The 23,017-nt window shown below is 50.2% G+C and overlaps 1 protein-coding gene across 2 annotated transcripts in view; it reads right to left on the bottom strand.

Moving 5' to 3' along the window:
• The window catches only part of LOC129847690 (oocyte zinc finger protein XlCOF6-like), a 40,708-nt gene extending 18,422 nt beyond the window's left edge, over window positions 1–22,286 (bottom strand). The window contains exons 1-3 of one of the 2 annotated variants that reach the window (XR_008758457.1): window positions 22,198–22,285; window positions 14,493–14,741; window positions 11,354–13,833 (exon numbers count right to left, since the gene is read on the bottom strand). The gene's annotated coding sequence lies outside the window, so the exon portion shown is untranslated. Of the gene's footprint in view, window positions 1–11,353; window positions 13,834–14,492; window positions 14,742–22,197 lie in introns of those variants that run through there. The other variant, XM_055915443.1, reaches the window with a different exon arrangement.
• Between the last annotated feature and the right edge of the window lie 731 nt (window positions 22,287–23,017).

The following is a 23,017-nucleotide window of genomic DNA, read 5'->3' as shown; positions in this document are numbered from 1 at the left end:
AGCCATTAGAGCCGCCCGTCTGTCCTGAGCCAATAGAGCCATCCGTCAGTCAGGAGCCGCTAGAGCCGTCCGTCAGTCAGGAGCTACCAGAGCCGCCAGCCAGCCAGGAGATGCCAGAGCCGCCAGCCAGCCAGGACCTGCCAGAGCCGCCAGTCAGCCAGGACCTGCCAGAGCCGCCAGCCAGCCAGGAGCTGCCAGAGCCAGTCAGCCAGGGCCTGCCAGAGCCGTCAGTCAGCCAGGACCTGCCAGAGCCGTCAGTCAGCCAGGACCTGCCAGAGCCGTCAGTCAGCCAGGACCTGCCAGAGCCAGTCAGTCAGGAGCTGCCAGAGCCGCCAGCCAGCCAGGAGCTGCCAGAGCCGCCAGCCAGCCAGGAGCTGCCAGAGCCGCCAGCCAGCCAGGAGCTGCCAGAGCCGCCAGCCAGCCAGGAGCTGCCAGAGCCGCCAGCCAGCCAGGACCTGCCAGAGCCAGTCAGCCAGGACCTGCCAGAGCCGCCAGCCAGCCAGGAGCTGCCAGAGCCAGTCAGCCAGGACCTGCCAGAGCCGTCAGTCAGCCAGGACCTGCCAGAGCCGTCAGTCAGCCAGGACCTGCCAGAGCCAGTCAGTCAGGAGCTGCCAGAGCCGCCAGCCAGCCAGGAGCTGCCAGAGCCGCCAGCCAGCCAGGACCTGCCAGAGCCAGCCAGCCAGGACCTGCCAGAGCCAGTCAGCCAGGACCTGCCAGAGCCGCCAGCCAGCCAGGAGCTGCCAGAGCCGTCAGTCAGCCAGTACCTGCCAGAGCCGCCAGCCAGCCAGGACCTGCCAGAGCCGTCAGTCAGCCAGTACCTGCCAGAGCCGTCAGTCAGCCAGTACCTGCCAGAGCCGTCAGTCAGCCAGGACCTGCCAGAGCCGTCAGTCAGCCAGGACCTGCCAGAGCCGTCAGTCAGCCAGGACCTGCCAGAGCCGTCAGTCAGCCAGGACCTACCAGAGCCGTCAGTCAGCCAGGACCTGCCAGAGCCGTCAGTCAGCCAGGACCTGCCAGAGCCGTCAGTCAGCCAGGACCTGCCAGAGCCAGTCAGTCAGCCAGGAGCTGCCAGAGCCGCCAGCCAGCCAAGAGATGCCAGAGCCAGTCAGCCAGGACCTGCCAGAGCCAGTCAGTCAGCCAGGACCTGCCAGAGCCAGTCAGTCAGGAGCTGCCAGAGCCGCCAGCCAGCCAGGAGCTGCCAGAGCCGCCAGCCAGCAAGGACCTGCCAGAGCCAGCCAGCCAGGACCTGCCAGAGCCAGTCAGCCAGGACCTGCCAGAGCCGCCAGCCAGCCAGGAGCTGCCAGAGCCGTCAGTCAGCCAGTACCTGCCAGAGCCGTCAGTCAGCCAGTACCTGCCAGAGCCGTCAGTCAGCCAGTACCTGCCAGAGCCGTCAGTCAGCCAGTACCTGCCAGAGCCGTCAGTCAGCCAGTACCTGCCAGAGCCGTCAGTCAGCCAGGACCTGCCAGAGCCGTCAGTCAGCCAGGACCTGCCAGAGCCGTCAGTCAGCCAGGACCTGCCAGAGCCGTCAGTCAGCCAGGACCTACCAGAGCCGTCAGTCAGCCAGGACCTGCCAGAGCCGTCAGTCAGCCAGGACCTGCCAGAGCCGTCAGTCAGCCAGGACCTGCCAGAGCCAGTCAGTCAGCCAGGAGCTGCCAGAGCCGCCAGCCAGCCAAGAGATGCCAGAGCCAGTCAGCCAGGACCTGCCAGAGCCAGTCAGTCAGCCAGGACCTGCCAGAGCCAGTCAGTCAGGAGCTGCCAGAGCCGCCAGCCAGCCAGGACCTGCCAGAGCCAGCCAGCCAGGAGCTGCCAGAGCCGCCAGCCAGCCAGGAGCTGCCAGAGCCAGTCAGCCAGGAGCTGCCAGAGCCAGTCAGCCAGGACCTGCCAGAGCCGTCAGTCAGCCAGGACCTGCCAGAGCCGTCAGTCAGCCAGGACCTGCCAGAGCCAGTCAGTCAGCCAGGAGCTGCCAGAGCCGCCAGCCAGCCAAGAGATGCCAGAGCCAGTCAGCCAGGACCTGCCAGAGCCAGTCAGTCAGCCAGGACCTGCCAGAGCCAGTCAGTCAGGAGCTGCCAGAGCCGCCAGCCAGCCAGGAGCTGCCAGAGCCGCCAGCCAGCCAGGAGCTGCCAGAGCCGCCAGCCAGCCAGGAGCTGCCAGAGCCAGTCAGCCAGGAGCTGCCAGAGCCAGTCAGCCAGGACCTGCCAGAGCCGTCAGTCAGCCAGGACCTGCCAGAGCCGTCAGTCAGCCAGGACCTGCCAGAGCCGTCAGTCAGCCAGTACCCGCCAGAGCCGTCAGTCAGCCAGTACCCGCCAGAGCCGTCAGTCAGCCAGGACCCGCCAGAGCCGTCAGTCAGCCAGGACCTGCCAGAGACAGTCAGTCAGGAGCTGCCAGAGCCGCCAGCCAGCCAGGAGCTGCCAGAGCCGCCAGCTAGCCAGGACCTGCCAGAGCCAGTCAGCCAGGACCTGCCAGAGCCAGTCAGCCAGGACCTGCCAGAGCCGTCAGTCAGCAAGGACCTGCCAGAGCCAGTCAGCCAGGACCTGCCAGAGCCGTCAGTCAGCAAGGACCTGCCAGAGCCAGTCAGCCAGGACCTGCCAGAGCCGTCAGTCAGCCACGACCTGCCAGAGCCAGCCAGCCAGGACCTGCCAGAGCCGTCAGTCAGCCAGTACCTGCCAGAGCCGTCAGTCAGCCAGTACCTGCCAGAGCCGTCAGTCAGCCAGGACCTGCCAGAGCCGTCAGTCAGCCAGGACCTGCCAGAGCCGTCAGTCAGCCAGGACCTGCCAGAGCCGTCAGTCAGCCAGGACCTACCAGAGCCGTCAGTCAGCCAGGACCTGCCAGAGCCGTCAGTCAGCCAGGACCTGCCAGAGCCGTCAGTCAGCCAGGACCTGCCAGAGCCAGTCAGTCAGCCAGGAGCTGCCAGAGCCGCCAGCCAGCCAAGAGATGCCAGAGCCAGTCAGCCAGGACCTGCCAGAGCCAGTCAGTCAGCCAGGACCTGCCAGAGCCAGTCAGTCAGGAGCTGCCAGAGCCGCCAGCCAGCCAGGAGCTGCCAGAGCCGCCAGCCAGCAAGGACCTGCCAGAGCCAGCCAGCCAGGACCTGCCAGAGCCAGTCAGCCAGGACCTGCCAGAGCCGCCAGCCAGCCAGGAGCTGCCAGAGCCGTCAGTCAGCCAGTACCTGCCAGAGCCGTCAGTCAGCCAGTACCTGCCAGAGCCGTCAGTCAGCCAGTACCTGCCAGAGCCGTCAGTCAGCCAGTACCTGCCAGAGCCGTCAGTCAGCCAGGACCTGCCAGAGCCGTCAGTCAGCCAGGACCTGCCAGAGCCGTCAGTCAGCCAGGACCTGCCAGAGCCGTCAGTCAGCCAGGACCTACCAGAGCCGTCAGTCAGCCAGGACCTGCCAGAGCCGTCAGTCAGCCAGGACCTGCCAGAGCCGTCAGTCAGCCAGGACCTGCCAGAGCCAGTCAGTCAGCCAGGAGCTGCCAGAGCCGCCAGCCAGCCAAGAGATGCCAGAGCCAGTCAGCCAGGACCTGCCAGAGCCAGTCAGTCAGCCAGGACCTGCCAGAGCCAGTCAGTCAGGAGCTGCCAGAGCCGCCAGCCAGCCAGGACCTGCCAGAGCCAGCCAGCCAGGAGCTGCCAGAGCCGCCAGCCAGCCAGGAGCTGCCAGAGCCAGTCAGCCAGGAGCTGCCAGAGCCAGTCAGCCAGGACCTGCCAGAGCCGTCAGTCAGCCAGGACCTGCCAGAGCCGTCAGTCAGCCAGGACCTGCCAGAGCCAGTCAGTCAGCCAGGAGCTGCCAGAGCCGCCAGCCAGCCAAGAGATGCCAGAGCCAGTCAGCCAGGACCTGCCAGAGCCAGTCAGTCAGCCAGGACCTGCCAGAGCCAGTCAGTCAGGAGCTGCCAGAGCCGCCAGCCAGCCAGGAGCTGCCAGAGCCGCCAGCCAGCCAGGAGCTGCCAGAGCCGCCAGCCAGCCAGGAGCTGCCAGAGCCAGTCAGCCAGGAGCTGCCAGAGCCAGTCAGCCAGGACCTGCCAGAGCCGTCAGTCAGCCAGGACCTGCCAGAGCCGTCAGTCAGCCAGGACCTGCCAGAGCCGTCAGTCAGCCAGTACCCGCCAGAGCCGTCAGTCAGCCAGTACCCGCCAGAGCCGTCAGTCAGCCAGGACCCGCCAGAGCCGTCAGTCAGCCAGGACCTGCCAGAGACAGTCAGTCAGGAGCTGCCAGAGCCGCCAGCCAGCCAGGAGCTGCCAGAGCCGCCAGCTAGCCAGGACCTGCCAGAGCCAGTCAGCCAGGACCTGCCAGAGCCAGTCAGCCAGGACCTGCCAGAGCCGTCAGTCAGCAAGGACCTGCCAGAGCCAGTCAGCCAGGACCTGCCAGAGCCGTCAGTCAGCAAGGACCTGCCAGAGCCAGTCAGCCAGGACCTGCCAGAGCCGTCAGTCAGCCACGACCTGCCAGAGCCAGTCAGCCAGGACCTGCCAGAGCCGTCAGTCAGCCAGGACCTGCCAGAGCCGTCAGTCAGCCAGGACCTGCCAGAGCCAGTCAGTCAGGAGCTGCCAGAGCCGCCAGCCAGCCAGGAGCTGCCAGAGCCGCCAGCCAGCAAGGACCTGCCAGAGCCAGCCAGCCAGGACCTGCCAGAGCCAGTCAGCCAGGACCTGCCAGAGCCGCCAGCCAGCCAGGACCTGCCAGAGCCAGTCAGCCAGGACCTGCCAGAGCCGCCAGCCAGCCAGGACCTGCCAGAGCCAGTCAGCCAGGACCTGCCAGAGCCGCCAGCCAGCCAGGAGCTGCCAGAGCCGTCAGTCAGCCAGTACCTGCCAGAGCCGTCAGTCAGCCAGTACCTGCCAGAGCCGTCAGTCAGCCAGTACCTGCCAGAGCCGTCAGTCAGCCAGTACCTGCCAGAGCCGTCAGTCAGCCAGTACCTGCCAGAGCCGTCAGTCAGCCAGGACCTGCCAGAGCCGTCAGTCAGCCAGGACCTGCCAGAGCCGTCAGTCAGCCAGGACCTACCAGAGCCGTCAGTCAGCCAGGACCTGCCAGAGCCGTCAGTCAGCCAGGACCTGCCAGAGCCGTCAGTCAGCCAGGACCTGCCAGAGCCGTCAGTCAGCCAGGACCTGCCAGAGCCAGTCAGTCAGCCAGGAGCTGCCAGAGCCGCCAGCCAGCCAAGAGATGCCAGAGCCAGTCAGCCAGGACCTGCCAGAGCCAGTCAGTCAGCCAGGACCTGCCAGAGCCAGTCAGTCAGGAGCTGCCAGAGCCGCCAGCCAGCCAGGACCTGCCAGAGCCAGCCAGCCAGGAGCTGCCAGAGCCGCCAGCCAGCCAGGAGCTGCCAGAGCCAGTCAGCCAGGAGCTGCCAGAGCCAGTCAGCCAGGACCTGCCAGAGCCGTCAGTCAGCCAGGACCTGCCAGAGCCGTCAGTCAGCCAGGACCTGCCAGAGCCAGTCAGTCAGCCAGGAGCTGCCAGAGCCGCCAGCCAGCCAAGAGATGCCAGAGCCAGTCAGCCAGGACCTGCCAGAGCCAGTCAGTCAGCCAGGACCTGCCAGAGCCAGTCAGCCAGGACCTGCCAGAGCCGCCAGCCAGCCAGGACCTGCCAGAGCCAGTCAGCCAGGACCTGCCAGAGCCGCCAGCCAGCCAGGACCTGCCAGAGCCAGTCAGCCAGGACCTGCCAGAGCCGCCAGCCAGCCAGGAGCTGCCAGAGCCGTCAGTCAGCCAGTACCTGCCAGAGCCGTCAGTCAGCCAGTACCTGCCAGAGCCGTCAGTCAGCCAGTACCTGCCAGAGCCGTCAGTCAGCCAGTACCTGCCAGAGCCGTCAGTCAGCCAGTACCTGCCAGAGCCGTCAGTCAGCCAGGACCTGCCAGAGCCGTCAGTCAGCCAGGACCTGCCAGAGCCGTCAGTCAGCCAGGACCTACCAGAGCCGTCAGTCAGCCAGGACCTGCCGGAGCCGTCAGTCAGCCAGGACCTGCCAGAGCCGTCAGTCAGCCAGGACCTGCCAGAGCCGTCAGTCAGCCAGGACCTGCCAGAGCCAGTCAGTCAGCCAGGAGCTGCCAGAGCCGCCAGCCAGCCAAGAGATGCCAGAGCCAGTCAGCCAGGACCTGCCAGAGCCAGTCAGTCAGCCAGGACCTGCCAGAGCCAGTCAGTCAGGAGCTGCCAGAGCCGCCAGCCAGCCAGGACCTGCCAGAGCCAGCCAGCCAGGAGCTGCCAGAGCCGCCAGCCAGCCAGGAGCTGCCAGAGCCAGTCAGCCAGGAGCTGCCAGAGCCAGTCAGCCAGGACCTGCCAGAGCCGTCAGTCAGCCAGGACCTGCCAGAGCCGTCAGTCAGCCAGGACCTGCCAGAGCCAGTCAGTCAGCCAGGAGCTGCCAGAGCCGCCAGCCAGCCAAGAGATGCCAGAGCCAGTCAGCCAGGACCTGCCAGAGCCAGTCAGTCAGCCAGGACCTGCCAGAGCCAGTCAGCCAGGACCTGCCAGAGCCGCCAGCCAGCCAGGACCTGCCAGAGCCAGTCAGCCAGGACCTGCCAGAGCCGCCAGCCAGCCAGGACCTGCCAGAGCCAGTCAGCCAGGACCTGCCAGAGCCGCCAGCCAGCCAGGAGCTGCCAGAGCCGTCAGTCAGCCAGTACCTGCCAGAGCCGTCAGTCAGCCAGTACCTGCCAGAGCCGTCAGTCAGCCAGTACCTGCCAGAGCCGTCAGTCAGCCAGTACCTGCCAGAGCCGTCAGTCAGCCAGTACCTGCCAGAGCCGTCAGTCAGCCAGGACCTGCCAGAGCCGTCAGTCAGCCAGGACCTGCCAGAGCCGTCAGTCAGCCAGGACCTACCAGAGCCGTCAGTCAGCCAGGACCTGCCGGAGCCGTCAGTCAGCCAGGACCTGCCAGAGCCGTCAGTCAGCCAGGACCTGCCAGAGCCGTCAGTCAGCCAGGACCTGCCAGAGCCAGTCAGTCAGCCAGGAGCTGCCAGAGCCGCCAGCCAGCCAAGAGATGCCAGAGCCAGTCAGCCAGGACCTGCCAGAGCCAGTCAGTCAGCCAGGACCTGCCAGAGCCAGTCAGTCAGGAGCTGCCAGAGCCGCCAGCCAGCCAGGACCTGCCAGAGCCAGCCAGCCAGGAGCTGCCAGAGCCGCCAGCCAGCCAGGAGCTGCCAGAGCCAGTCAGCCAGGAGCTGCCAGAGCCAGTCAGCCAGGACCTGCCAGAGCCGTCAGTCAGCCAGGACCTGCCAGAGCCGTCAGTCAGCCAGGACCTGCCAGAGCCAGTCAGTCAGCCAGGAGCTGCCAGAGCCGCCAGCCAGCCAAGAGATGCCAGAGCCAGTCAGCCAGGACCTGCCAGAGCCAGTCAGTCAGCCAGGACCTGCCAGAGCCAGTCAGTCAGGAGCTGCCAGAGCCGCCAGCCAGCCAGGAGCTGCCAGAGCCGCCAGCCAGCCAGGAGCTGCCAGAGCCGCCAGCCAGCCAGGAGCTGCCAGAGCCAGTCAGCCAGGAGCTGCCAGAGCCAGTCAGCCAGGACCTGCCAGAGCCGTCAGTCAGCCAGGACCTGCCAGAGCCGTCAGTCAGCCAGGACCTGCCAGAGCCGTCAGTCAGCCAGTACCCGCCAGAGCCGTCAGTCAGCCAGTACCCGCCAGAGCCGTCAGTCAGCCAGGACCCGCCAGAGCCGTCAGTCAGCCAGGACCTGCCAGAGACAGTCAGTCAGGAGCTGCCAGAGCCGCCAGCCAGCCAGGAGCTGCCAGAGCCGCCAGCTAGCCAGGACCTGCCAGAGCCAGTCAGCCAGGACCTGCCAGAGCCAGTCAGCCAGGACCTGCCAGAGCCGTCAGTCAGCAAGGACCTGCCAGAGCCAGTCAGCCAGGACCTGCCAGAGCCGTCAGTCAGCAAGGACCTGCCAGAGCCAGTCAGCCAGGACCTGCCAGAGCCGTCAGTCAGCCACGACCTGCCAGAGCCAGTCAGTCAGCCACGACCTGCCAGAGCCGTCAGTCAGCCACGACCTGCCAGAGCCGTCAGTCAGCCAGGACCTGCCAGAGCCGTCAGTCAGCCAGGACCTGCGAGAGCCGTCAGTCAGCCAGGACCTGCCGGAGCCGTCAGTCAGCCAGGACCTGCCGGAGCCGTCAGTCAGCCAGGAGCTGCCAGAGCTGGCGATGCCGGAATTGCCTTATACTTCGGCGCTGCCGGAGTATCCTGTCCATTCGGGACCCATGGCTAGGGTCCCCAGGCCAAGGTCGGCGGCGAGGATCGCCGCTCATAAGAGGCCACGGGGGCGGTTAAAGAAGTGGACAAAAACAATGGTGAAGTGGGGTCCACGTCCCGCGCCAGAGGACAGACGCCCACCCAGACCCTCCCCTAGAGTTTTAGGTGGTGCGTCCGGAGTCCGCACCTTGAGGGGGGGGTTCTGTCACGTTCCTGACCTTATTTCCCTTGTTTTGTATTTATTTAGTATGGTTAGGGCGTGAGTTGGGGTGGGTTGTCTATGTGTGTTTTTCTATGTTGGGGTTTTGTGTTCGGCCTGGTATGATTCTCAATCAGAGGCAGCTGCCAATCGTTGTCCCTGATTGAGAATCATACTTAGTCAGCCTGGGTTTCACGTTTGGTTTGTGGGTGTTTGTTTCCTGTGTCAGTGTTTGTGCCACACGGGACTGTTACGTTTAGTTCTTTGTTATTTTGTATTGTATCTTGTTTTCGTGGATATTAAAATCATGGAAACTTACCACTCTGCATATTGGTCCTCCGATCCTTCTCGCCTCTCCTCGTCCGAAGAGGAGGAAGAGATAGACTGCCGTTACAGTCGGAAAACCTGCAAAATCGTCAGTGTTTCAAATACTTGTTCTCCCCACTGTAGGTGTTTTAATGTTGGTAATACTAATACAGAGGTAACCATTGGACATCCATTTTCCATTACGTCATTGTGTTTACCACTTCAGAACCTTACATCTGTTTGAAGCATATACAGGGCATTATATAAGAGCCCTTGACTTTTTCCACATTTTGTTACGTTACAGCCTTATTCGAAAATTGATTAAATGCATTTTTTCCCTCGTCAATATAAACACAATAGCCCATAATGATAAACCGAAAACAGGTTTTTAGAAATTTTAGCAAATTTATACCTTATTTGGTAAGTATTCAGACCCTTTGCTATGAGACTCCAAATTGAGCTCAAGTGCATCCTGTTTCCATTGATCATCCTTGAGATGTTTCTACTTGACTGGAGTCCACATGTGGTAAATTCAAATGATTGGACATGTTTGGAAAAGGAACACACCTGTATATATAAGGTCCCACAGTTGACAGTGCATGTCAGAGCAAAATCCAAGCAATGAGGTTGAAGAAATTGTTCGTCGAGCTTCGAGACAGGTTTGTGGCGAGGCACAGATCTGGAGAAGAGAACCAACACATTTCTCAAATCTCTGTTGGCTGTGCTCCCCGCTTGTGTCGTCAAACTTGTGTCGTCAAACCTTTTAAGGGCTCCGAGTGGCACAGGCGTCTAAGGCACTGCATCTCAGTGCAAGAGGCATCACTACAGTCCCTGGTTCGGATCCAGGCTAAATCACATCCGACCGTGATTGGGAGTGCCATAGGGAAGCGCACAATTGGCCCAGCATCGTCCGGGTTTGGCAGTCATTGTAAATAGTAATTGTTTTTTTAACTGACTTGCCTAATTAAATAATGAATAAATTAAAAAGTGGGATGCATGCCAGCAAAGCCACTACACAACACATTACTAAACTATACATGAATTGCACTATAACGGTGAGAAAGGGTGCCCACAAACTGTTACATAAAGCTGACCGAAAAGCATAGTCCAAACAACTTACCACTGCTACACCTGGCTATCAGCGGAGCCTTGTCTGGCAACGAAACAGTTCATTCAGCCTTATTTACTGTCTTCTAAAAAAACATGGCTGACTTGATTAAACAAATGTGGTTTCTACTGACAATTGAGATGTACAAACTATGGCATAAGGGGACGACAAGCGGATAGGAGGCAAAACATAATTTCGATTAAGACATTAATGAGCGAAATAGGACGGACGTAGTCAATATAACTATTTGCTCAGCACTTTTGAAATGCACAGCGACAAAATTCAGAACATGGGCCGTTCTTACAGTGTCCTCCCTGTACGCCAAGTCAGAACCGTAGGATAAATAAAAGGCATACACGCAGACAATGAAAATTCTTGCAATATTCAATGATTACATTTCTCTAAAACAGGTTATAGGCTACATGTGAACCACCAAGTCAGAACAGGAGACAAAATTAAGAGGTGAAAATAGACCAAATTATTAGAGTGAGGCACATGGGCTACTAACATCTTACTACACAACATACACTTAGTATTACTTTCTTAGCTACAGTATACACATTTCCCTGGAATATTACATCATTTATGCAGGAGCAGACAAGACATTTTTGGACTCACCTTGTTATGCTGTGCTCAAATGAACAGGAAGGTGGCGCAGCAGTCCTTCGTGGGCATATTTTGTCATCAAAGTCTGGCATTCTCTGGATTTATGGTGCTTTCAAGACAACTGGGAACTCGGGGGGAAAAAATGTAATCATGATGACGTCAGTGATCTTCAGGTCGTAGCTGTAGAAAGAGGCCCGAGTTCCCAATTTACAATTCCGAGTTGGATGAAAGTTTAAAACCTATTTTCTCAGTCGTAGCTTGTTTTTCCCCTCGAGTTCCCAGTTGTCTTGAACTCACTCAAGTCAGATTTTGCAGTACCGAGTTAAGTTGTTTTGAGCGCGGCACAAATCAAGCTTCATTGACAGCACGGCCAATGTTGAACGTTTACAATTTTAAACTAGGAAAAGAGCCCCTTAATCTTAGACTTGAGACCACAGAGCCACTCCACTGAATAGCAGGCTAATGATTGCTTTGCAATGCTTGCAGTTAGCCACTGATTCCCTGACAAACCACTCATTGTTGAATTTGCAATTTCCAACTTGTTGTGTACTGTTAATGTCCAACGGCCGATGAGCACTGATACTTTATCTATAATTTGTCATTATTTCTCTTCATATGACAAAGATTAAAAAGGATTTGCCAGTAGATTGTCGACTTAATTCATGATGATGACTGCTAGCTCAGATTTTGAAAGTATGATGTTGACATGATCAGTCCAATCAAAGCGACTGTAGATATCACATGATTTGACGTTATTTTCTCTGTGGACAATGACCTTGAGCCTTCTTGGATGGGCACTTCTAATGTAACTCTATGGCAGCACCCAAGGGGCTTGAATTTTCAAGTTCTACACTTAGACTTGGCAGTGATGTATTGTCCCCATGAATGACAGAACACTTAGCCAATCACGGCACAAAGCTCCGTATTTTCTGTGGGCTTGCCCCACCTCCACAGAAAGCACTGAGCGAGGCTGAAAGACCTGCATTTTGGAGCTGCCTTACTCAAGAAAACAAAAAAAGAGACCATGTCTGTGTGCGGCTTTAATAACAACTCAATTACAGGGACAGAGAGAAATCCTGACTGTAGTCATACAAAAACACTCCAGGCACTCAGCCAATAAGAACCATTCATACTGTCGGATCTAATATGAAGAACTGAATACAACCATAAGAACCATTCATACTGTCAGATCTAATATGAAGAACTGAATACTAAAGAGAAGAAGAGGTTGACCAGTACATATTCATGTAACTTTATTTTTCATTGGCAGATCAATAAAGTTTTCTTCAATGCAGTTATCCAAACACATTCATGATCAGTAACTAAAATAACTCATCTAGTTTTAAAGACAATTAATAAACACATGTATTCATTTCATAAACTGTGTATCATTAAATAAAGTTGTAAAATAATCCCCCCAAACTAATGGTGAAAAGTGATCATCACACCATCTCTATCTGATACATGTTAGGGGCGGAAGGTAGCCTAGTGGTTAGAGCATTAGGCCAGTAACCAAAAGGTTGCTAGATCAAATCCCCGAGGTGACAATGTAAAAATCTGTTGTTCTGCTTCTGAACAAGGCAGTTATCCCACTGTATCTAGGCCATCATTGTAAATGAGAATTTGTTCTTAACTGACTTGCCTAGTTAAATAAAGGTTCAATAAATAAAAAAAGTGTATACTAGCTCCTTCCCACAGAATACTGCAGGGGGACAACCTGGTCTCAGAGCAAAACGTATTATATTATCCATGCCACTCCATTTAATATGTTTGGTTACATTACATTGGACTACCAATATAAACTAAACATGTAAAGTGTTGGTTTCATGAGCTGAAATAAAAAAAAACAGCAATGTTCCATATGCACAAAAAGCTAATGTCTCTCAAATGTTGTGCACAACTTTGTTTATATCCCTGTTAGTGAGCATTTCAGCCTTTGCCAAGATATTCCATATTAACATCCATCCATATCAAGATGCTGATAAAACAGCATGATCATTACACAGCTTCACCTTGTGCTGGGGGACAATAAAAGGCCACACAATGTCACAGACGTCTCAAGTTTAGGGAATGTGCAATTCTCATGATGACTGCAGGAATGTCCACCAGAGCTGTTGCCAGAGAACTCAATATTTATATCTCTACCATAAGACACCTCTAACGTCCTTTTAGAGAATTTTGCAGTACATCCAACCGGCCTCACAAGTGCAGATCACATGTAACCACGTTGCTAATTAGCTAAAATGCTAAAGTCCTCTGTGATGAGATTCAAAAACGCAACCTTTGGCTAGACGTTTGAGTTACACGCCCATCCTACCACAGAGCAGGAGTAAGGCTTCTCTCCTACGTGTAAATGTTGGTGTGTTTTTAAGCTGCCCAGTTGAAACTCTCCGCACAGACAGAGTCAGACCAGGCTGAGAGGGAAGCAGTACCACCTAGTCAATTGTCAGACTAGTGTCTGACAAATCTCAAATCAAAATGAGAAGCCTCACACAGGGTCAACACTAAGTGCACATCTTTACAGTAGAAGCTAACAAAACAAAGCACACTAAAACTGACAAGGTGCACACTGATCAGTAAAGTAAAGCGAGGCTAACATTATGTAATGCTCCCTTTCCTCTGGACAGTTCTTTCACAGTGAGAAACAATAGGATTACAATAGTGTTCTATACTTTCTTCATTTGATCCAATTCAACGTTACAACTTCTTTTATGAGATGAATTAAGTGATGGAGTGACTTTATTCTTAGCTGGTCAGAGAACTGATGAGGCTTTTCTCCTTAATGTACACGTTGGTGTGTTTTTAAGTTGCTCTGGTGAGAGAAACTCTTGCCACAGCCAGAGCAGACGTAAGGCTTCTCTCTTGTGTGTGTTCTCTGGTGAACTTTTAGCTCATTTGATGTTTTAAAACATTTTCCACAGACAAAGCAGTAATAAGGCTTCTCTCCTGTGTGTGTTCTCTGATGAACTTTTAGCTCAGTTGATGTTTTGAAGCATTTTACAAAGTCAGAGCAGGAGTATGGCTTCTCTCCTGTATGTATACGTTCATGTGATTTCAAGTTATCCAATCGGGAGAAACGTTTTCCACAGTCAGAGCAGGAGTAAGGCTTCTCTCCTGTATGTATACGTTCATGTGATTTCAAGGTATCCGATCGGGAGAACCTCTTCCCACAATCAGAGCAGGAGTAAGGCTTCTCTCCTGTATGTATTTGTTGGTGTGCTTTTAAGCTGCTCATTTGAGAGAAACTATCCCCACAGTCAGGGCAGTAGTAAGGCTTCTCTCCCGTATGTATACGTTGGTGTGTTTTTAAGGTATCCAGTCGAGCGAAACTCACCCCACAGTCAGAGCAGGAGTAAGGCTTCTCTCCTGTGTGTATTTGTAGATGTATTTTTAGCTTTGATAGAAATGGGAAAATCTCCACACAATGTGGGCAGTGGTGAGACCTCTTAGCTCTGTGATCTTCCTGCTGTTGCTCTCTGGATGTAGAGAATGTCTCAACATGGTCTCCTGTGTGAACAACATCAGAAGAACCAGTCAGTTGGTGTGATATACATGTCAAGCAAATGTATTTTATGAAGCCCTTTTCACATCAGTAGTTGTCACAAAGTGCTTTACAGAAACCCAGCCTAAAATCCCCAAAGAGCAAGCAATGCAGTTGTAGAAGCACAGTGGCCACGAAAAACTCGCTAGAAAGCAGGAACCTCGGAACAAACCTAAAGAGGAACCAGACTCTGAGGGGTGGCCAGTCCTCTTCTGGCTGTTCCGGGTGACATATAAATTCATGTAAGTCGGCTGTACAATTACAGAACGGGAATAAAACTATTTTAAAACTGGGTAGGAGTCAAAAACTAAAAAGGGGCGAAAGTCAAACACTATGAGCCATATCATCCTCCATTCACTATCACAAGAGTTAGAAACTACACAGCCGTATCACAGAACTTAACTACTTCACATCTTTAGTCTCCTCTCTGATCACTCCAGACAGCCCAGTGAATAAAACACATGCTGACAATACTGGTGTCAAACCATGCAAGTCTCAGTAGCATGAAATAACATCTACCTTCTCATTGAAACAGTTCATCATGAAACAGTTCTACTGTAACTTTTCATACACAGTGGCAAGTTGGAACGAACAACAAACTTAGTTAGATAGAACCTGCTCTTACCATGAGAAACAGATTTCCCAATATTCTCCTCCTCTTCTTCATCTTTAATGTTGACATTCAGCTCTAGTGTTTGACTGCAGTCATCCAGCTTCACTGATGCCATCTCTGGATCCTGCAGTGCAAACTGGGCTCCACTGTCACAATCAGGACCCAGTGACTGTAGGTTTCTACTCAGTGTGGAAGGAAAGAGGCAGGATGGGTTTGTCCTCACTGTTGATGTTACCGGCTTCAGACTTAATTCAAGTCGTCCTGTAGATAAAATGAGAAACGGACACAAAAAGTTATTGTCTTGACAGTTCTGCCACTTTCTTTATTATAACATAATAAAAAATGTATTTTGTTAATTTCTCTCATTTCCATATATCAGGTAATTAATCATTGACAACAAAACGCTCTGGATAAGAGCGTCTGCTAAATGACTTAAATGTAAATGTAAAACATTAATTCACATTAGACAAAGTACACACTTTAAATTGCAGAGGACAGAGAGAGGGAGAGATGACAGAGAGAGGGAGAGATGACAGAGAGAGGGAGAGATGACAGAGAGAGGGAGAGAGGACAGAGAGAGGGAGAGAGGACAGAGAGAGGGAGAGAGGACAGAGAGAGGACAGAGAAAGAGGACAGAAAAAGAGAAAGAGGACAGAGAGAGGGAGAGAGGACAGAGAGAGGGAGAGAGGACAGAGAGAGGACAGAGAAAGTGAGAGAAAGAGAGAGTAATGGACTGACCTGCTGGGAGAGGTAGATATAGGGGGGAGTGTGTGTATGTGTGTGTGTGTGTGGAGAAAGAGTGTGTGATATGAACAATTAATCAAACAGTACCGACCACTCCCCCTCTTTTGTATTGAGTAAGGCAGCTCCAAAATGAAGGTGTTTCAGCCTAGAGAAATAATGAGAAATTATAGATAAAACGTATCGGTGCTCATCGGCCATTGGACATAAACATTACACACCTAGGAAGAGCAGTGGTTCTCTCTATTAATATTATCTCTGTATTCATATTATCCACATTAAAACACCTAGGTAGAGCAGTGGTTATCTCGGTATTAGTATTATCTCTGTACTAGTATTATCCACATTAAAACACCTAGGTAGAGCAGTGGTTCTCTCTATTAGTATTATCTCTGTATTCGTATTATCCACATTAAAACACCTAGGTAGAGCAGTGGTTATCTCTGTACAAGTATTATTCACATTAAAACACCTAGGTAGAGCAGTGGTTATCTCGGTATTAGTATTATCTCTGTACTAGTATTATCCACATTAAAACACCTAGGTAGAGCAGTGGTTATCTCTGTACAAGTATTATTCACATTAAAACACCTAGGTAGAGCAGTGGTTATCTCGGTATTAGTATTATCTCTGTATTACCCACATTAAAACACCTGGGTAGATAAGTGGTTGCAGTAGCGTGCCGTGGGCCTGGCGCCTGGGCCTTCAGTGAGGTCCTACACAGTCCCACCCGAATTAATCCACCTGTTATTACCATCATTTAGATGCCATGGCTCTAGACACTATACATTTAGACAGAAACGCAGTATAACCAGGCGTTGCGTCACCTTGAAATTGACATTTTTTTCAGAGAATTGCAGGGGAAGAGTACAATACAGTACAGTTCAACTAATAGGCAAGAACATAGTCGAGTGCAACAGAGTTATATTAATATTCTTCTTCTATCCATTTCTGGTCCACAAACTTTGAGCTTTAAGTCCCCCAAAAAATAAATACAGTGTGTTCACTAAACAGCGCATTGTCGCACCCAAAGCAGTTTCACCGTGATGATAAAGACACATAACTATTCACTGAAAATAAAAAACAAAATTTGCAACATAGGCTATTTGCCATTTTATTTTGTTAATATATAGGCTATTTAATATTAACGAAATAAAATGCGAAACATACATACACATTTAATAAAAAATAACATGCATTGTATGCCTACTCACCAAAGACTGATTATTAGACAGTTGCGTGCGCTTAGGGGATCGTGAGAAAAATGCTGCAAGGCCATTGAGGTTGGCAAAGAAGACCTTGCATTCTTTAAGCTTTGAGGCTCCTTGAGTCAGTACTAAATTTAGTCGATGTGCATAGCAGTGAATGAATAAGGCCATCGGTGCCCTCTCCTTAACTTTAGCCTGCACCCCATTGAGTCCAGATGCCATGACTTCTGCGCCATCAAAACACTGTGCCACAACTTTATCCAGACTACATTCATTTTCCTCCAAGAAACGGGAAATAAGAGCGGCAATGTCATCAGCTCGCTTGCCGCTTGTCACATCTTCAAACCGGATAAATCGCTCCTTGACTCCTGTGTCCGTCACATAACGCAGGACGAGTGAGAGCTGTAGCTCCACTCTGGTGTCCCCAAACGTTTTCAAAAGCACCATTGCTTGTAAGTGTGAGCCATTGACAGCGCTCATAGTTGAAACTTTGAAAGTGGCGAACGAACGAACCCCTTTCCGCCTGTGACAGGCAATGTCTAACTTTTCTTGAAAAGTTCGTCTTGAGAATGGCGTTATAATTATATCCTCGACCAAATCGATATCTTCTCCTCCTTCCGCCATTGTGGGTTCAAAAAACATTAGAACGCGAATTAATTCGTTTATCAAATTTAGTTTCCTAGATCTGCATAGACCTGCCCATAGGACCTGCCTCTCAATATTGGTAATCCAATCAAAAGACGTGGACGCCCTAGGCCTGCTAGCTGGCTCCTGTGTAACACTGGAGCCAGCCAGCAGGCGTACAATAGCCAACTCTAAAGCTGATTGGTTGACACAAAATTTTAATTTCCATTCACTTTAAGCTACAAGCGCCCGCACTGTTGATTCTGAAGGCCTGAGGGCAGATTTTAGACCCCTGGCAACACATGATGGCTGAATATGATTGGATAAAAGATCTAACGTAAAGACCAGCCCTCCAAATCTCAACCTGGGGCTGGAAGCAGTGCAACCAAGAGGAAAGCTATGAAATGAAGAGTATAACTCTTACTCTGGGGAATAATTTAATACATATTTGTGGGAAAATATATTTAAAAAAAATATATATTCTGATGATGTTTAGGCCAGCAGAGAAGGCCTTGCAGGCCCTGACGGCCCACCACTGAGTGGTTGTCTCTGTATTAGTATTATCTCTGTATTAGTATTATCCACATTAAAACACCTAGGTAGAGCAGTGGTTATCTCTGTATTAGTATTATCCACATTAAAACACCTAGGTAGAGCAGTGGTTATCTCTGTATTAGTATTATCCACATTAAAACACCTAGGTAGAGCAGTGGTTCTCTCGGTATTAGTATTATCTCTGTATTACCCACATTAAAACACCTAGGTAGAGCAGTGGTTCTCTCGGTATTAGTATTATCTCTGTATTACCCACATTAAAACACCTAGGTAGATCAGAGAGGACAGAGCATGTGGCTTTGTAACACACAGGTGTTTCATCTCCACACTGGGATGATTTTAACAGTGCAACGCCACACAGGCCTCATGCCTCTCAGGTAGGAGAGTACCAGAAATAAATGAATAAAAAAAGAGTATGATATGTTACGTTTTTATGGTTACATAAGACAGATGGTTACTTAATAAATGGAATTTGGTGGTGCTGTACTGTAACAGCGAGCTGAGCCAGTTGAAAGTATTGACGCCAGGGATATATTGTTGGTGACTGTGTGTTCCTTTATTAGTTTTGTGTTTTTTTATTCATTTATTTCTTTTTTTATTTTACCTATCACACTATTTTAAGAGTCCCAGATTTATATTTACTATGTTACATCTAGTCTATGAGACGAGGCTGCTCCTTGACCTACATTATAAACACGCAGATCAAGAGGTGTGTTTTTATTTGTCAAACGGCAGTCAAGCGTCGATCACAATGTCACCAGAATAAGACCCTGGAAATGTATTGGAAAGGAGTATCAAGATAACCTTGCACTTTCACCAAGCTGTGAAGGTAATCCTGTTGTTTAATCTGTAATAAACTGCATGGTTTCCCGAGCGGTAGTGGGAGGACCACACACCGTATCATCGCGTGACTCCAAGTTTACTTCAAGTTTACTCAGCAAACTGGATGCAGTTTATCACAGTGCCATCCGTTTTGTTACTAAAGCACCTTATACGACCCACCACTGCGACCTGTATGCCCTAGTCGGCTGGCCCTCGCTACATGTTCGTCGTCAGACCCACTGGCTCCAGATCATCTACAAGGCTATGCTAGGCAAAGTGCCGCATTATCTCAGTTCACTGGTCACAATGGCTACACCCACCCGTAGCACGCGCTCCAGCAGGTGTATCTCACTGATCATCCCTAAAGCCAAAACCTCATTTGGACGCCTTTCCTTCCAGTTCTCTGCTGTCTGCGACTGGAACGAATTGCAAAAATCTCTGAAGTTGGAGACTTTTATCTCCCTCAACAACTTTAAAAATCTGCTATCCGAGCAGCTAACCGATCGCTGCAGCTGTACATAGTCCATCTGTAAACTACCCACCCAATTTACCTACCTCATCCCCATACTGCTTTTATTTATTTACTTTTCTGCACTTTTGCACACCAGTATCTCTTCTTGCACATGATCATCTGATGATTTATCACTCCAGTGTTAATCTGCTAAATTGTAATTATTCGATTTATTGCCTACCTCATGCCTTTTGCACACATTGTATATAGATTCTCTTTTTTCTACCATGTTATTGACTTGTCTATTGTTTACTCCATGTGTAACTCTGTGTTGTTGTCTGTTCACACTGCTATGCTTTATCTTGGCCAGGTCGCAGTTGCAAATGAGAACTTGTTCTCAACTAGCCTACCTGGTTAAATAAAGGTGAAATAAAAAATAAATAAAAAATAAAACTTCCATATCGTGGTTATTATAGCAAGATTTGTACATAAAGCCGTTTACATCGCCATTTCTCGCATAATACATTTAAACGCCTACGGTGGTAAGCTTGATCACCGACGACGACGAGACAGCCTATAGGGAGTAGGTCAGAGACCTGGCAGTGTGGTGCTAGGACAACAACCTCTCCCTCAACATGAGCAAAACTAAGGAGCTTATCAAGGACTAAAGGAAACAGAGGGCCAAACACGCCCCCCATTCACCTTGACGGGGATGTAGTGGAGCGGGTCGAGAGCGTCGAGTTCCTCAGTATTACCACAATTAACCCTGCAGATTCATCCTGTATTACCTCAATTAACCCTGCAGATTCATCCTGTATTACCACAATTAACCCTGCAGATTCATCCTGTATTACCACAATTAACCCTGCAGATTCATCCTGTATTACCTCAATTAACCCTGCAGATTCATCCTGTATTACCTCAATTAACCCTGCAGATTCATCCTGTATTACCACAATTAACCCTGCAGATTCATCCTGTATTACCACAATTAACCCTGCAGATTCATCCTGTATTACCTCAATTAACCCTGCAGATTCATCCTTAATTACCACAATTAACCCTGCAGATTCATCCTGTATTACCTCAATTAACCCTGCAGATTCGTCCTGTATTACCACAATTAACCCTGCAGATTCATCCTGTATTACCTCAATTAACCCTGCAGATTCATCCTGTATTACCACAATTAACCCTGCAGATTGATCCTGTATTACCTCAATTAACCCTGCAGATTCATCCTGTATTACCTCAATTAACCCTGCAGATTCATCCTGTATTACCTCAATTAACCCTGCAGATTCATCCTGTATTACCTCAATTAACCCTGCAGATTCATCCTGTATTACCTCAATTAACCCTGCAGATTCATCCTGTATTACCTCAATTAACCCTGCAGATTCATCCTGTATTACCTCAATTAACCCTGCAGATTCATCCTGTATTACCACAATTAACCCTGCAGATTGATCCTGTATTACCTCAATTAACCCTGCAGATTCATCCTGTATTACCTCAATTAACCCTGCAGATTCATCCTGTATTACCTCAATTAACCCTGCAGATTCATCCTGTATTACCTCAATTAACCCTGCAGATTCATCCTGTATTATCTCAATTAACCCTGCAGATTCATCCTGTATTACCACAATTAACCCTGCAGATTCATCCTGTATTACCTCAATTAACCCTGCAGATTCATCCTGTATTACCACAATTAACCCTGCAGATTCATCCTGTATTACCTCAATTAACCCTGCAGATTCATCCTGTATTACATCAATTAACCCTGCAGATTCATCCTGTATTACCACCCTGCACATTGATGCTGTATTACCTCAATTAACCCTGCAGATTCATCCTGTATTACCTCAATTAACCCTGCAGATTCATCCTGTATTACCTCAATTAACCCTGCAGATTCATACTGTATTACCACCCTGCACATTGATCCTGTATTACCACCCTGCACATTGATCCTGTATTACCACCCTGCACATTGATCCTGTATTACCACCCTGCACATTGATCCTGTATTACCACCCTGCACATTGATCCTGTATTACCACCCTGCACATTGATCCTGTATTACCACCCTGCACATTGATCCTGTATTACCACCCTGCACATTGATCCTGTATTACCACCCTGCACATTGATCCTGTATTACCACCCTGCACATTGATCCTGTATTACCACCCTGCACATTGATCCTGTATTACCACCCTGCACATTGATCCTGTATTACCACCCTGCACATTGATCCTGTATTACCACCCTGCACATTGATCCTGTATTACCACCCTGCACATTGATCCTGTATTACCACCCTGCACATTGATCCTGTATTACCACCCTGCACATTGACTCGGTACTGGTACTCCTTGTGCTACTATTACTTTCTTTAGAAAATATTTCCCTTTATTTATTAACTATGTATTATTGGAAGCAAGAGTTTCACTGTAAAGTCTACCAGTTGTTATATTTATTAACTATGTACTATTGGAAGGAAGTTTCACTGTAAAGTCTACCAGTTGTTATATTTATTAACTATGTATTATTGGAAGGAAGTTTCACTGTAAAGTCTACCAGTTGTTATATTTATTAACTATGTATTATTGGAAGCAAGAGTTTCACTGTAAAGTCTACCAGTTGTTATATTTATTAACTATGTATTATTGGAAGGAAGTTTCACTGTAAAGTCTACCAGTTGTTATATTTATTAACTATGTATTATTGGAAGGAAGAGTTTCAGTGTAAAGTCTACACATTGTATTTGGCGCATGTGACCAATAAAATGTGATTCAACTCGCAAAAACAAAAACCATTTGTATTTACCATTCACACCATAGTAACAAAAATAGATAACATAGAAACAACTGAATGTGTCTGAATATTAGTACACATGTAGAAAACTGATTATCATTACATTCAGCTTCAAAACAGTAGAGCAACCGTGAAATTGTCTCTCTGATGCAACCTGAAGTCCATCGACTCAGACAGAGTTGCCGCCGCCATTTTATCAGCTCGTAAAAAAACATTACACAACAAAACAATAACATGTAAAACGAACTCAGAAATCTCAAATACATGGATTCTTTATGAATTTATCTGGACGAAATAATGTATTTTCATTCACTCAGACAAACCCAGTCTCTAACGATGTGACTTATCACGATCTTCACTCACTCGGTTTGACACAACAAAAACGTCATAAAACCTTTACCAAACGTGACAATACCTTGACGGATTTGCTACCTAACATGTTATGACATGTTCTTTCGATATTATAAAGTGTAAACGTGCTATTACATACCTGTAGTAATACATTTGAAACGGACACAAAAGCTATCGTCTTCATAGCACAGTTCTAGTGCTCCTTCTTCTTCTGAGGTTTTAACGGCAGTTGGCATCCAATGCATGTTGCATTACCCCCACCTACTAGACTGGAGTACAACTCGTTAATACTTCGCTTGGAAAAATAAACAAATACGCGACTATCTACACTCACAAATATACCACCCTACTCCACTATTTAAATCTATTTAGTGCTATCTCAGGCCAACAACCTGAAAGGATGGGACACCACCACTTAACACACCCTGTAACTCTTTTGATGTCAAGTCTCGCACACACAAATACTTCTCTGCAGCTGCCACTAGAACCTCAGTTTTCAGCTACCTCCATTCCATTCCTATAGTACAGTTGGTAACCATTGCTATAAATGACAAAAATCCAATCTTACCGAAAAATATATCACTTGTTGGTTTAACACCTCTGTACTGGTACAAATCTACTACTCACACCGCTCCTCCCAGAATTCGTCCCCCTTGACCCGTCTTACTCTACTTTCTTCACTGCCTCAGCATATGACAACTTCTGCACTACCCTAACCCTGGAAACCTCAACCTGCCTCTCTCGCACGGGACATTTCTGATCCCCAGCCCCATGGGAACCCCTACAATTAACACATACCACTACTTTCCCCAATGCTACACATTCCTTTGTCTCATGCCCTTCTGCACACTTCTCACACCCAGGAACCTCCCTCCAAAACACTGCTGCCACATGCCCATAACCTTGACACCTGTAACAACGTAATGTATTCAGCACAAAAGCTTGTACAGGATAACTTT

Source organism: Salvelinus fontinalis, unplaced genomic scaffold (assembly GCF_029448725.1).
Source record: "Salvelinus fontinalis isolate EN_2023a unplaced genomic scaffold, ASM2944872v1 scaffold_0927, whole genome shotgun sequence".
NCBI lineage: Eukaryota > Metazoa > Chordata > Actinopteri > Salmoniformes > Salmonidae > Salvelinus > Salvelinus fontinalis.
The sequence above is the reverse complement of the archived record's forward strand: the minus strand, read 5'-3'. Positions and strand labels throughout refer to the sequence as shown.